At 39.3% G+C, this 12,659-nt stretch overlaps 1 long non-coding RNA gene across 1 annotated transcript in view; it reads left to right on the top strand.

Moving 5' to 3' along the window:
• Positions 1-4,538: 4,538 nt before the first annotated feature.
• Positions 4,539-12,659, top strand: part of LOC120593663 (uncharacterized) — a 29,404-nt gene continuing 21,283 nt past the window's right edge. The window contains exon 1 of the long non-coding RNA XR_005650412.1: positions 4,539-4,825. This is a non-coding gene — a long non-coding RNA (uncharacterized LOC120593663). The remainder of the gene's footprint in view (positions 4,826-12,659) is intronic.

Genomic DNA, 12,659 nt, shown 5'->3' with positions numbered 1-12,659 from the left:
TTCAGAAGGTCTGGGAGAGAGGTGAACTAGATCTTGGGGAGGTGGTGTTCTGACATGACTGTAAATAAATCTTGGCAGTTATTAATGTTTGTTTTATTTGTCACAAGTGTGATAGCACTGTGGGCTACAAATGTTCCCTTGCTGGCAGGATGGGCCAGATGCACTGGCTGCAGCTGTAGGTAGCAACTAGGCCCTGAAGTAAGTCTACCAATGGTGGCCCATGCAGTTCTATGGTCCATGTCTACAAATCAAAAAGTTCCCTTGAGAGTCAGGAAAGAGGGAAAACCTCAGCTTAAGGTCTGTAAAATATCTTAAAGGACAGCAGGGTGGCTTGTAGTTAATGCCCTGGGAGAACCTGGAGATCTGGCTTTTCTAAAATATGTTATTAAATAAAGGCATTCATCAAAAACTTGATGATAAGAAAACAAACAGCCTAATTTAAAAATGAATGAAAGAACTGAACAGATAGCTCACCAAAGAAGATATACAGATGGCAGATAAGCATATGAATAGATGCTCAGCATCATATGTCATTAGGAAATTGCAAATAAAAACAACAGTGAGATATCACTGCACACCTATTAGTATGGTCAAAATCCAGAACACTGGCAGCACGAGATGCTGGTGAGGATGTGGAGCAATGGGAAGTCTCATGCATTGTTGGTAGAAATGCAAAATGGTACAGCCACTCTCGAAGACAGTTGAGCGTTTCTTACAAAACTGAACATATTCTTACCAAACCACCAGCAATCACACTTTCAAAGGAATTGAAAACTTATGTCCACACAAAAGCCTGCATATGAATGTTTGTAGCAGCTTTATTCATAATTGCCAAAACTTGGAAGCAAACAAGATGTCCTTCTGTAGGTAAATGGATAAATTGTGGCACATTCCAACAATGGAGTATTATTCAGTGCTAAAAAGAAATGAGCTATAAAGCCATGAAAAAACATGGAAGAAACTTAAATGCATGATGCTAAGTGAATAAAACAATTGTGAAAAGGCTATACACTGTGTGATTCCAACTATATGTTGTTCTGGAAAAGGCGAAACTATGGAGACAGTAAAAAGATTGGTGGTTGATGGGTTGAGGAGGAGAGAGGGATGAATAGGTGGAGCACAGAGGATTTTTAGGGCAGTGAAACTATCCTGTATGATACAGTAATGATGGATACATGTCATTACATTTTTTAAAACCTGTAGCATATATAACACCAAGAGTGAACCCTAATGTAAACTATAGACTTTAGTTAATAATTATGTCTCAGTATTGATTTATCAATTGTAACAAATGTACCAAACTAAAACAAGATGAAAATAATAGGAGAAACTGTGAGTTGGTAGGAGAAAAGGGACATTTGAGAACCCTCTGTACTTTCTGTTTGGTTTGTCTGTAAACCTAAAACTGCTCTAAAAAATAAAGTATATTAATAGAAAGAGAGAAAGAGAGAGAGAGAGAGAGAGAGAGAGAGAGAGAGAGAGTAAGCAAGCACTTACAACTGTGGGAGAACAGGAGAACAGAACTTTCACAAAAAGTCTTAACAGACGAGAGTACATCTGGAGCACAATGGAAAGCAGTCACTGAGCCCAGCTCCCGGAGGAGAGAAAAGTGGTCAGAAACCCAAGGAGTTGGGGGAAGGAGCCCTACCCTCTTAATAGGTGTTATAATTTCACTGATCTCTTGAGCATCCCAAACAAAATTATTTTAAAGATTTTTTCTGTTCATAATATTGACTTCACCTGTATTGAGTTCATATCAGATTCTTTATTATTTTATTTTTTAACAATATTTTTTATTTTTCACTTATAGTTGGCATACAATATTATATTAGTTTCAGGTGTACAGCATAGTGATTAGATATCTGTATAATTCAAAAAGCAATCCTCCCAATAAATCTAGTGTCCCTCTGACACCATACATAGCTATTGCAATGTTATTGATGATATTTCTTATGCTATACTTTATACCTCCATGACTATTTTGTAACTACAGATTTGTACTTCTTAATCCCTTCCCCTTTTCCCACCATCTCCTGCCCCTCTCCCCAATCTGGTAACTCTCAAAATGTCTGCTGTACCTATGAGTTTGTTTCTGTTTTGTTGTTGTTTATTTTGTTCTTTAGATTCCACATATATGTGAAATCATATGACATTTGTCTTCCTCTATCTGATTTACTCCACTCAACACAATACTCTTTAAGTCCATCATGAAATATCTTTTTCCATCCCTTTACTTTGAGTTTGTATGTGTCTTTTAATCTGAAGTGAGTCTCTTGTAGGAAGCCTATGTAAGGGTCTTGTTTTCTTATCCATTCAGCCACCCTATCTTTTGACTGGAGCATTTAATTCTTTTTCATGTGAAGTACTTGTTGATAGATATGTAGTTAATGCCATTCTTTATTCATATTTTTGATACATATTTTTTTCTTCTTCTTAAAGAAGTCCCTCCAACATTTCCTATAATACTGGCTTGGTGGTGTTGAACTTTTAGCTTGTTCTTGTCTGGGAAGCTCTTTATCTGTCCTTTGATTCTAAATGATAGGTTTGCTGGGTAGAGTAATTTAGATTGTAGATCCTGGGTTTTCATCATGTTAAATATTTTGTGCTAAGCCCTTCTGTCTTGAAAAGTTTCTGTTGAGAAATCGGCAGCCAGTCTTATGGGAGCTCCTTTGTAGATAACTAATTGCTTTTCTCTTGCTGCTTTTAAGATTCTCTCTTTGTCTTTAACCTTTGGCATTTTAACAATGATGTGTCTTGGTGTGGGCCTCTTTGGGTTCATCTTGTTTGGGACTCTGAACTTCCTGGGGTTGTATGTCTATTTCCTCTACCAAGTTAGGGAAGCTTTCTGTCATTATTTCTTCAAATAGGTTTTCAAAAATTTGCTTTCTCTCTTCACCTACTGGAACCCCTATGATGCAAATGTTGTTAAGCTTGATGTTCCAGAGGCTCCTTAAACTATCTTCATTTTTTTTTTGGATTTTTTTCCTGTTGCTTTTCTGATTGGGTGTCCCCCGCTATCCCATCCTCTATATCACTGATTCGATCCTCTGCTTCATCCACTCTGTTGATTCCCTCTAATGTACTTTTCATGTCAGATACTGTATTCTTCATTTCTGACTGGTCCCCTTTAATGTTTTCCATGTCCATTTTTATGTTTTCTATCTCCTTGTTAAAGTTTTCACTGAGTTCATCTACTCTTTCCCTAAGTTCATTGAGCATCCTTATAACCAGTATTTTGAACTCTGCATCTGGTAGATTGCTACTTCCATTTTGGTGAGTTCTTATTCTGGAGCTTTGTTCTGTTCTTTCATATGAGACATGCTTCTTTGTCTCCCCATTTTGGCTTCCTCCCTGTGTCTGTTTCTATATATTAGGTAGGTCTCTTAAGTCTCCTGGTCTTAGTAGAGTGGATTTATGTAGTAGGTGTCCTGTGGGACCCAGAGGCACAGTCCTGGGAGGGGTCCAGCTGGAAGCCAAGTTCAGTTGCAGCCTGTGTACCTCCAAGGCCACCTGGTAAGAGCCACCAAGCAATCCACAGATTGCTGCCACCTGTGCTGGAGCCTTGAAGGGCCAAGTTAGAAATCAAGTCCAGTTGCTAGTAGTGCAGGGCTTGGAGCTGCTCAGCAAGAGGTACAGGGCATGCCATGGCCAGATGCCGCTTCTTTGGGTTTTGTGGGCCTTTGAGAGATTTTAGGAGTGTCTGCAGCAGGAGCCAAAGACAAGCCATTTGTTGGCTATCATCAATAAATCAAAGAACAACAAGTGTTGGCGAGGATGAGGAGAAACTGGAACCCTCAGACACTGTTGGTGGGATTGCAAATTGGTACAGCCACTGTGGAAAATAGTCTGGAGATTCCTCAGAAAATTAAAATTGGATCTACCTTTTGACCCAGCAATTGCACTTCTGGGTATTTATCCAAAGAAAATCAGAACAATAATTTGTAAAGATCTATGCATCCTTAGGTTCATGGCGGCACTATTCACAATAACTAAGATATGGAAGCAAGCTAAATGCCTATTAACAGACAATTGTCTAAAGAAGTTACGCTTCATATATACAGTGGATTATTACTGAGGCATAAAAGAAAAAATGAAATCCTACTATTCGCAACGACATAGATGGACCTGGAGGTTATTATGCTGAGTGAAATAAGTCAGACAGAGAAAAATAAATACCACATGATTTCACTTATATGTGGAATCTAAGGAATTAAAAGAATAAACTAATCAAAACAGACTCACAAATATAGAGGACAATCTGGTGACAGACAGCGGGGAGGGGTGTTGGGCTGGGAGAAAGGGGTGAAGGCTTAAAGAAGTACAAATTAGTAGTTGATAGATGGTCACGGGGATGGGGAGTATGGCATAGGGAATGCACTCATCAGTAATGTAATGGCTATGCGTAGAGCCAGAGGGAAGATAAAGTAATCAGCGGAATCATTTTATAAACTATGTAAATGTCTAACCAATATACTGTATACTTGAAACTAATAATAAAATAAAATAAAAGACAGACATTTGTATGGAATAAACCACTGGAAGAGGCTTGGGTACACCCACAAGTTGGGAGAGGCAGAGACTCAGGGAATCACCTGGGCAGAGCGACCTGTGTTATTCAGGTTGATGGTGAATCAGATACGGCTGTGTCTGCCTCCACAGGCAGGGAAGGGGGAGGAATCAGTCAAGAAACAATGGATACTGTCAGCACTTCTGTCCAGGAGAAAGCTGCCTCTCCAGCCCTCATCCTGAAGCCTGACAACTCAGCGTCTCCTCGTATGTCCCTGGCGCCTGTGAGCAGCTGCTCCAGCATTGGAGCTCAGAGCGAGTGAGTCCATCAGTGAGTAAGGCCGGGCATGGGCCCTTTAAGAGGAATGTCTGCGATTCCTGCAGCCCTCTATCTCAGTCATCCACAATCTCTGCTTGTTTTCACAGCCAAAGGTTGTGGGGACTTCACTTCCTGGTGCTGGAACCCTGGGCTGGAGAGCACAGTGTGGGGCTGGGACCCTTTGCTCCTCAGGTTGGGGAGGGGGCTCTGCAGCCAAGATATCTCTCCTGATTCTCTATCACCATATGCAGTTGTGGGACCAGGCCATTTTGTGTCTCCACTCCTCCTACTGATTTGAGTTGTCCTGTTATTTTTGTCCCTAGTTATAGGGCTTCTGTTCAGCCAGACCTCAGGTGACTCCGTGTGCTGGTAGCTCTGTAGTTTTGGTGTGGTTGTGAGAGGAGGCATGCACAGCCTCTACTTTCTATGCCATCTTGACCAATCTAGCTCAGATTCTTTATTAGATGTTTTTTCCTTAGATGAGATTTCTTCATGAATACTAGAATTTTTGTTTGCACTTTCATTTGGAGTATCTTTTCCTTTCTCCTTGTCTTCCTTTTTCTTTCTTTTATTTTCATTTACATTCTGACTTTTTATGTTGAGCTAATTGCCAGTTGCCTCAATTCAGCCCCCCTTTAGTAGCAGGAAATTGAATACAAGGAGCATGAACGCCTTCTATTTCCTGGGTTTCCCATTCCATGTCCTATTGAAGAACCATTGGTTGTCAATGTGAAAAGCGAATCCACCACTTCCACAATGAACCTTTGGTACCTCTTGGAATATGATTCTGTACCCGCTCAGACTTCCCTCTCAATGGGTCCCCAGGCATGCCTTCTTTCCAGGCTGAGGCTTCGGTCCTTGTGTGCACAGACTACATTCAAATTTTTGTGAACTTGACGCCAATAGAGGTTTGGTGCAGGGGAATGGCCCTCTTCCTATCTCTACCTTCTTCTTTTGTACGAACTAATCTAGAATCTTTGCTTCCATTTGTTTGGGAGACAGAGAAAATCTTCCTGCAGAGAAAGAGAAGAACAAAGGAGAAATGCAGAAAGAAACAGAACCTAAAGATGAAGAGAGAGGAAATCATGATTTGCCCATTTTTCTCAAGTCCTGTTCTCTGCCCTTCCTGAAGTCTGATTGTATAACTCTTCTTTCAGTTCTAGGACACACCTCGGTATTCTTATAATACCTCTTCCATATATTTTTTGCTTAAGCAAAAACACACTTGGTCCAGTGTGTTTGTGATTCCCGTGCCAAGCACTACTGCACTCCACACTCTGGGAATTCCTGCTCCCAGAACTCCTGCTTTGGAGTAGCAATCTTGGCTCTTACTGTGCAGTGGGAGAACTTAGGCATCTCTCAATACAAGCAAACTTTTTCAGTAAGACAGGATTAGGTCAGGAAAACAGAGCCACTCTGTGTATTGCAGGAAACTAAGGGCTTAAGGGCTTATACGATGTGGGGAAGCCAGAGGAGTGGGGGTTTGAAGGCTGTTGCTAGATGGTTGGAGAAATAGTCACTGATGCTTCTTTCTAGCATGAAGCACTGGATGGAGCAGGTGGTACTCAGAAGTTTTCCAGGAAATTACCACAATTCTCAAGTGTTTAGAAATGACCCAACCAACTTTCTCTCTAGCAGCAAAGTGAGAACTTGAGGAGAAGTTCGAGAAGTTGTGGTATTTGGCCACAATGACTGCCAAGTGGGAAATCATTAACAATTCTAAGAGTGTGGAGTTCACAGAGAACTCTGAGAAAATAGAATTTGGAAAGGAGACCTTAGAAGTGGGTGGTAACCATGCAAAGTTGACAGTTGAACCAAAGTTCCTTTGAAAATGAGAAAATTGTCATGTGTCGAGAGCCAGAGGACTTTTCCCAAAGCAAAAAATGGCTGAACCAAATGATTTTGCAGGTCCTTTCCAGTTTTAAGATAGACTGAATCTTAAACATGGTCCAGATAGTGTCTCCTATAGACTCATCAATAGCAAGAAAAACGTGAAAGATTGTGGAGCTGGACCACTCTTAGTAAAGTGACATGAGCCCCTTATACACTGGCCTCTGATTGAGAAGGCCATGCCCAGTGTTTCATCAGAGTTAGTTTTTCTCATAACATAAACTTTTCTCAACAAGCCAGCCTTCCCTCCAGTCTCGAGCCATCTCTCATTGGTTCTGCCACCTGATTTTTGTGTCACCTGCCATTGAGGATGCACTTTACTGCTCTAGTTTACCTGTTCATTGCTGGTCTGTGAGGTATCTTTATACCCAGCTTGGGTGGAGGAGACAGAATCACTTTTGCTTCTATATCCTTGACCAATTTGCCTAAACGAATGCACAAAGATCTGGGACAAAGACCCATGCCTCCCTTCCACTTAAAAATTATGCCATCTTTTTCAAACCTCTTCTTCATTCAGCCTATTTTACTCTTCTCCCTGCACTGCATATGTAAAATCTTTCTTGTACATTAAAAGGTTGTGAAAGATTTACTTGTCTTAACCACATGATTTTCCAGATGTGTTAATCATGCATTACTCACATACTCTGAGCTTTTGCTGTTAATGTCATTTTACTGAACTTGGGAGAAGATACTTGTGGTGGTTATATAATTCTCAGTCTTGCTGACAGGGAATCTCATAATATGCTTAAGTGTAGGGGGTCCTCATTTTTGATTCATTGTCCTGATGAAATAAAATCCTTTTGTTATTTTCTGCCTTTAGTTGAATGGTAAAGGAAGTCAGCATTTTCTTTTATTTGGATGTTCAATTTTACTTCTATAGACAAATATTATTGAAAGACTAAAGTAATATTGATGGTCTAAACAGAGAAGTCAAAGTTCCTATACTAAAGATTAATGGATTTTTCATTCTTTTTGTCAAAGTAAACCATAGAGCATTATTTCATTCCCTCAAGATAGTTTCAAAAAGAATGCACAGTTCAATACTCAGAATCATGGTGAGATTAATTGATCAGAAATTCTACAGTTTCTCCATAGTTACCATAAATAGTATGGTTATCAAATAGACAGACACAGAACACTTGACAACTCTTTCTTTGTTATATTCTGTAATTAATCTTGAAACCAGCTTTATTTGTCAATTAAAAAAAATAAGTCAGTGGAACATGCAGCTAACACATGGCATGATTCTATAACAAACATGATTCATGGTCCAGAGCAGGTTCATGCAGAAACCAGCTTTGCCTTTGATTAAATGGCAAAGCATGTTTATACAGCATCCTCCAAGTACTTGAGTAAACTCTGTATTTGAGGCTGAAATGCATACACTATCACTTTGTCTTTTCAGCAGCATAGATTCAATTGTTCTTGGTCAAATGTATTTTGGGGATGCTATCTGTATAATCAAAGCAATAATGAATTGTGGCAGTTTAAAAAATGTGCGCAAATTTTTTGACACCCTTCCCAGGTGGGTTCTATGACTTCTCCACCTGAATCTGAGCTGACATTAGTGACTCATTTGTAATCAATAGAATCTGCAAAGCAATCCACATAACTTTTGAGGCAAGTTCATAGAAAGCCATGCAGCTTCTGCTTGGTTCTCTTGGGACATTTGCTGTGGGGGAAGCCAGGTGCCATGTAAGAAATCCAACTACTCTGAGCCCCTCATGCTGTTGAGAACAAGTGGAGGTAACTCTGGTTGACAGCTGAACTAAATTCCCAGCCACCAGCCAAAATGCCAGCCATGTGAGTGAGCCATTTCAGACGTCCCATTCAGTTGAACCTTCAGATGACTGTAGTCTTCAAGAGAGCCCAAACAAGAACTGCTTAGCTGATAGATAGATAGATAGATAATAGATAGGTAGATAGATAGATAGATGATAAATTCTGTAGTCAAGTAGTTTCAGAGAGAATTCTGCATCTTAGGAGATTCAAAATGCACATTGTAACATTAAAGGCTCTGATAAATCCTGCAGTGCAGAAATGTAGCCTAAATTTAGCCTAAATTTATTTAGCCACAGAGCCATTTTGTCTTGAAACATCAGTTAGCTTCTGATTGATAAAATTAGCACTCCAATACATTTTTCAATGATAAAAATTATCATTTATAGCTTGGTACTACATGTTGGCTCAGATTTCAAAGAGAGCCTGTTGTAGTTGTAATAGTTCATTGACTTCATCTTGATAAAGAAATCAAATTTCACGGGGAGGTATGACTAATAAGGATGGGTAGAGGACCTGAAATATGTCAGAAAGTAAGAGGCTATTGGTTAAACTAGAAATTACAAGTACAGAGACTATATTAGCAATCGTCAGGAAGAAAGTTACTTCTGAATAGGAAAATAATTGGATTTTAAAATGTTCTTTTGGTTCTGCCTCTTTTGGTTATCAAAGGAGTGGCAGAAACTTCTGGCTGAGTCTCAGAGATAATCAATCAGTCTATCTATCTATCAATCTATCATCTATCTATCATCTAATCTATCATCTATCATCTCTCTCTGTCTGTCTCTAACATCTATCATCTATCTATCTACCTATCTATTATCTATCTATCTATCTATCTATCTATTATCTATCTATCTATTTATTTATTCCATTCATTTTATTTCCATTTTATCATTTCATTTGGTCTATTTTATTTATTTGTCATTTCCATTTATCATCTATTGCCTATCATCACTTTTCCTATTTTATTAGCCTGTTCATCTATTCGAGTTCATCATTCATCCTATCATCTGTCCTCATTCATTTCATTTGAATAGGTAATATATTTATGTGGTATAAAATTCAGAAGGTACAAAGTGATACACACTGAAAACTTACCTTCCCACTCTTTCAACCAAAGTGTTCCCAGTCTGTTCTTTCAGGGTTAATTTAAGCATTTATAAACAAATACATATATATGTTCTTAAAGAAAACTTATGGTAGCATACTATACATATTATATTCTGCACCTTGCTTTGTTCAGGTAAAAATATGTATTTGAAGTCATTCCATATCTATACATGGAAAGTTTCTTTACTCTTATTTTTCCCATATCTATGCAATATTCCATTGTATGGATGTGTACCATCTTGTAATTAAACAGTCACTTAAGGATGGGACTTTTCCAATTATAAACAATGTTGCAGTGAATAAACTTGTACGTGAATCACTTTGCATGTTTGCAAATGTATGTGAGGATACATTACTAGATATGGAATTGCTGGGTCAACCGATGGCAGGTGTTGCTGGTGCCTGGCCCAGATCCCTTTTATGGGACTGGCATAGACATTCCCTAGCCACTGCAGATATTGGCTGCTAAAAACTCACACCTGCTTTCTTTTCTGGCAAACTGCTGTTAACTGACAATTGCTGCCTGGCCCACAGATGTCATGGAAGTTACACACCCTTCTGGGGACAGCCCTTGGCCAATGACTGACAGATGTGTGGGTATAACAGCCAAGCCTCCTTGTCTCTGGGCAGGACAACCTCTGCCATGCAATTTTCACTCAAGAGCTCATTGTGGGATCAGGCTGAGCCTGGACTAATCTGAAGCCACATCTTGTTCTAGCTCCTTCTCCTGCCACCCTGCTTCTCTTACTCCCTGGCAGGTTTCTCCTAAGAACATTCCCTCAATAAGTCATCTGTACAAGAATCCCTGTCTCAGCCTCTGTTTCTATGGAAGCTCATCCAAGACAAATGGTATGTGCACATGTAATTTTTATGGATTTCATAGATATTGCTCTATTGTCCTTCATAGTGTTTATATCAATTTAGACTCATCCTAGCGATATAAGAAAGTATTAGGAAAAATCTTATCATCTTAATTGCTCAACAAATATTACTAAAAGAATGAATATATGCTGTATCTTATTTTGGTGATGGTATATTTGGTGCAGTGTGTCCATACTTTTGTTTGTTTCCAGAGGAACAGGGACACATATCTGCTTTAAAAGTTATATTTCTATCTCAATAGCCATGTGACCACTGACTCAATGGCCCTTCCACTTTGCTATGGGTGCCAGAGAATGTGGAAAACTATATGGTAGGAAATGCCCTGGGCAAAGGGAAGGGTTAGTGTATTTTAAGATATAACAGATGTCAGGACTGGTATCTTATTTTTTGAAAATCTTGACGGAGCATGGAATACTCAGATAGGAGGAAAATATTTGGGACCCACAGGGAAATTCTGCTGCTGAGTCCAAAATTGACCAATGCTTTTAGATAGTATATGGTTTAAGCTACAGTGTGATTTGCATAAACAGAGGCAGCCTGCTGGGAGCTTTCAGATCAGCAGACTTGAGATTCCAATCACAGCTCTACTGCCTTCGAACTCTGTGCTCTTATCTCTCTGAGTCTCAGTTTTATTTTCAATAAAACAGTAATGTAAAATCTATCATGCAAAATTATTATGAAGGTTCAATGTGTTTGGTCCTTGGTAGAAATTCTATAAAGGGTATTGAAATAGTAGCAGGAATTGTGGTTATTATTATTAGAGAGCTTTCATTGATTATGATGAAAGGTCTTAACACTAGGGAAGTATGTTTAGTACAGAAGAAGAAGGTCCAGGAGAAAGGCTCCTGGTCTTCAAATGTCAACAGCCCTACTTTTCGCTTCTTCATGTTGTCCTATTTCAATTCTTTTACACTAACAAAGACCCATACTTCCCTCCCACTGCTTCAGTCTCCCAGTTCATTCAGGGGCTGGCATAGATGGCCAAAAAAAGAAAGCCAGAGCATGTGGGTGGCAGGGTTTTCTCTTCTGGTAAATGTTTGGGAACCCAATGACCTATACTCAAGAGGAAAGATTAACTTCCTATGTAGCAAGGAGTTTTAACGGTGAGAAGTTTTCCTGTTTCCATTGAGGACAACGAAAAAGGAAATGGAAAAGCTGAAACAGAAGATCTTCCAAGACTCCTAGTGCTAGCAGATTCCATACTGTGAACACATTGCCTCTGGGTTTTTTGGGTATAGTCCAGGTTTATGATTCAGCATTGGTTTTGTATTGTCTAGGCCACCTAAAGGAATCCCCACACATAACAAAAATGCACACATTAAGAACAAAGCCAAGGATTTTCTTTTAACCATTATGTTTCGGGGGGCGGAGGGGAGTTTCAAATGATCTTTTTTCATTACATTCCCTACTGTTGTCCTGCTCATAAATGTTGATGTTGCATAATGAGTAGAGTTTTGAACAAGTTTATTTGCTTGTTCATTTTGGTGGAGGAAGGGGGACGTTTTTGAGAAAAGAAAATTAGAACATTTTTAAAGAAAAGTTTATGCCAAAAGAGTATTCTCTGTTTAAGAAAAATATGAAAGCTAGATCTGTTTTGAGCCTTTCAAGTTAGATAATAGTTTGAAAGTATGTCTTTACATCTTGTAAAATAATCATTGCACACATTATTTATCCTCTTTTCCAGAATAAAGTACTTCTTGGTACTTACACTTGAGAGAACTTAGAGATACAGATTGGGGTGGAGTGTGCTCCTAGCTTCTTTTTCTTCTGCAATATGGAAGGCAGATTGGGTAACATTCACATAACGTTCACTGAGATCCAGGCTGTCATGTTGCACAACCCCAGGGGACACCATTGCATTGTATCCTATATGAATGACACCCTCTGGAATACAGCAGTGTAAGTGGTGAGCCCTGGAATTGTGCTTCATTTAGTAATGTCCACATTTTGCTTCTAAATGCCACATTTGGGGTCTTACCTTATCTAGTGTCCCTAGGATGCACATCTACAGTCCAAGCCACCACAGCAACAACTTGAGATTAGTATTATCAGAACAGAAGCTGGCAATCAATTCCAGTTTAAGATACTTTCCTTCCTCTGAGTATCTGCTGTGGTATGGAAGAACGACTAAGGCTTGGTCCCTGCACTCATGATAAGCACAAGACGGGAG

The sequence above is a fragment of the Pteropus medius genome, unplaced genomic scaffold (assembly GCF_902729225.1).
Source record: "Pteropus medius unplaced genomic scaffold, Ma_sr-lr_union100, whole genome shotgun sequence".
Taxonomy (NCBI): Eukaryota; Metazoa; Chordata; class Mammalia; order Chiroptera; family Pteropodidae; genus Pteropus; species Pteropus medius.
Note: the sequence above shows the minus strand (reverse complement) of the source record. Positions and strands in the feature narration are given on the sequence as shown.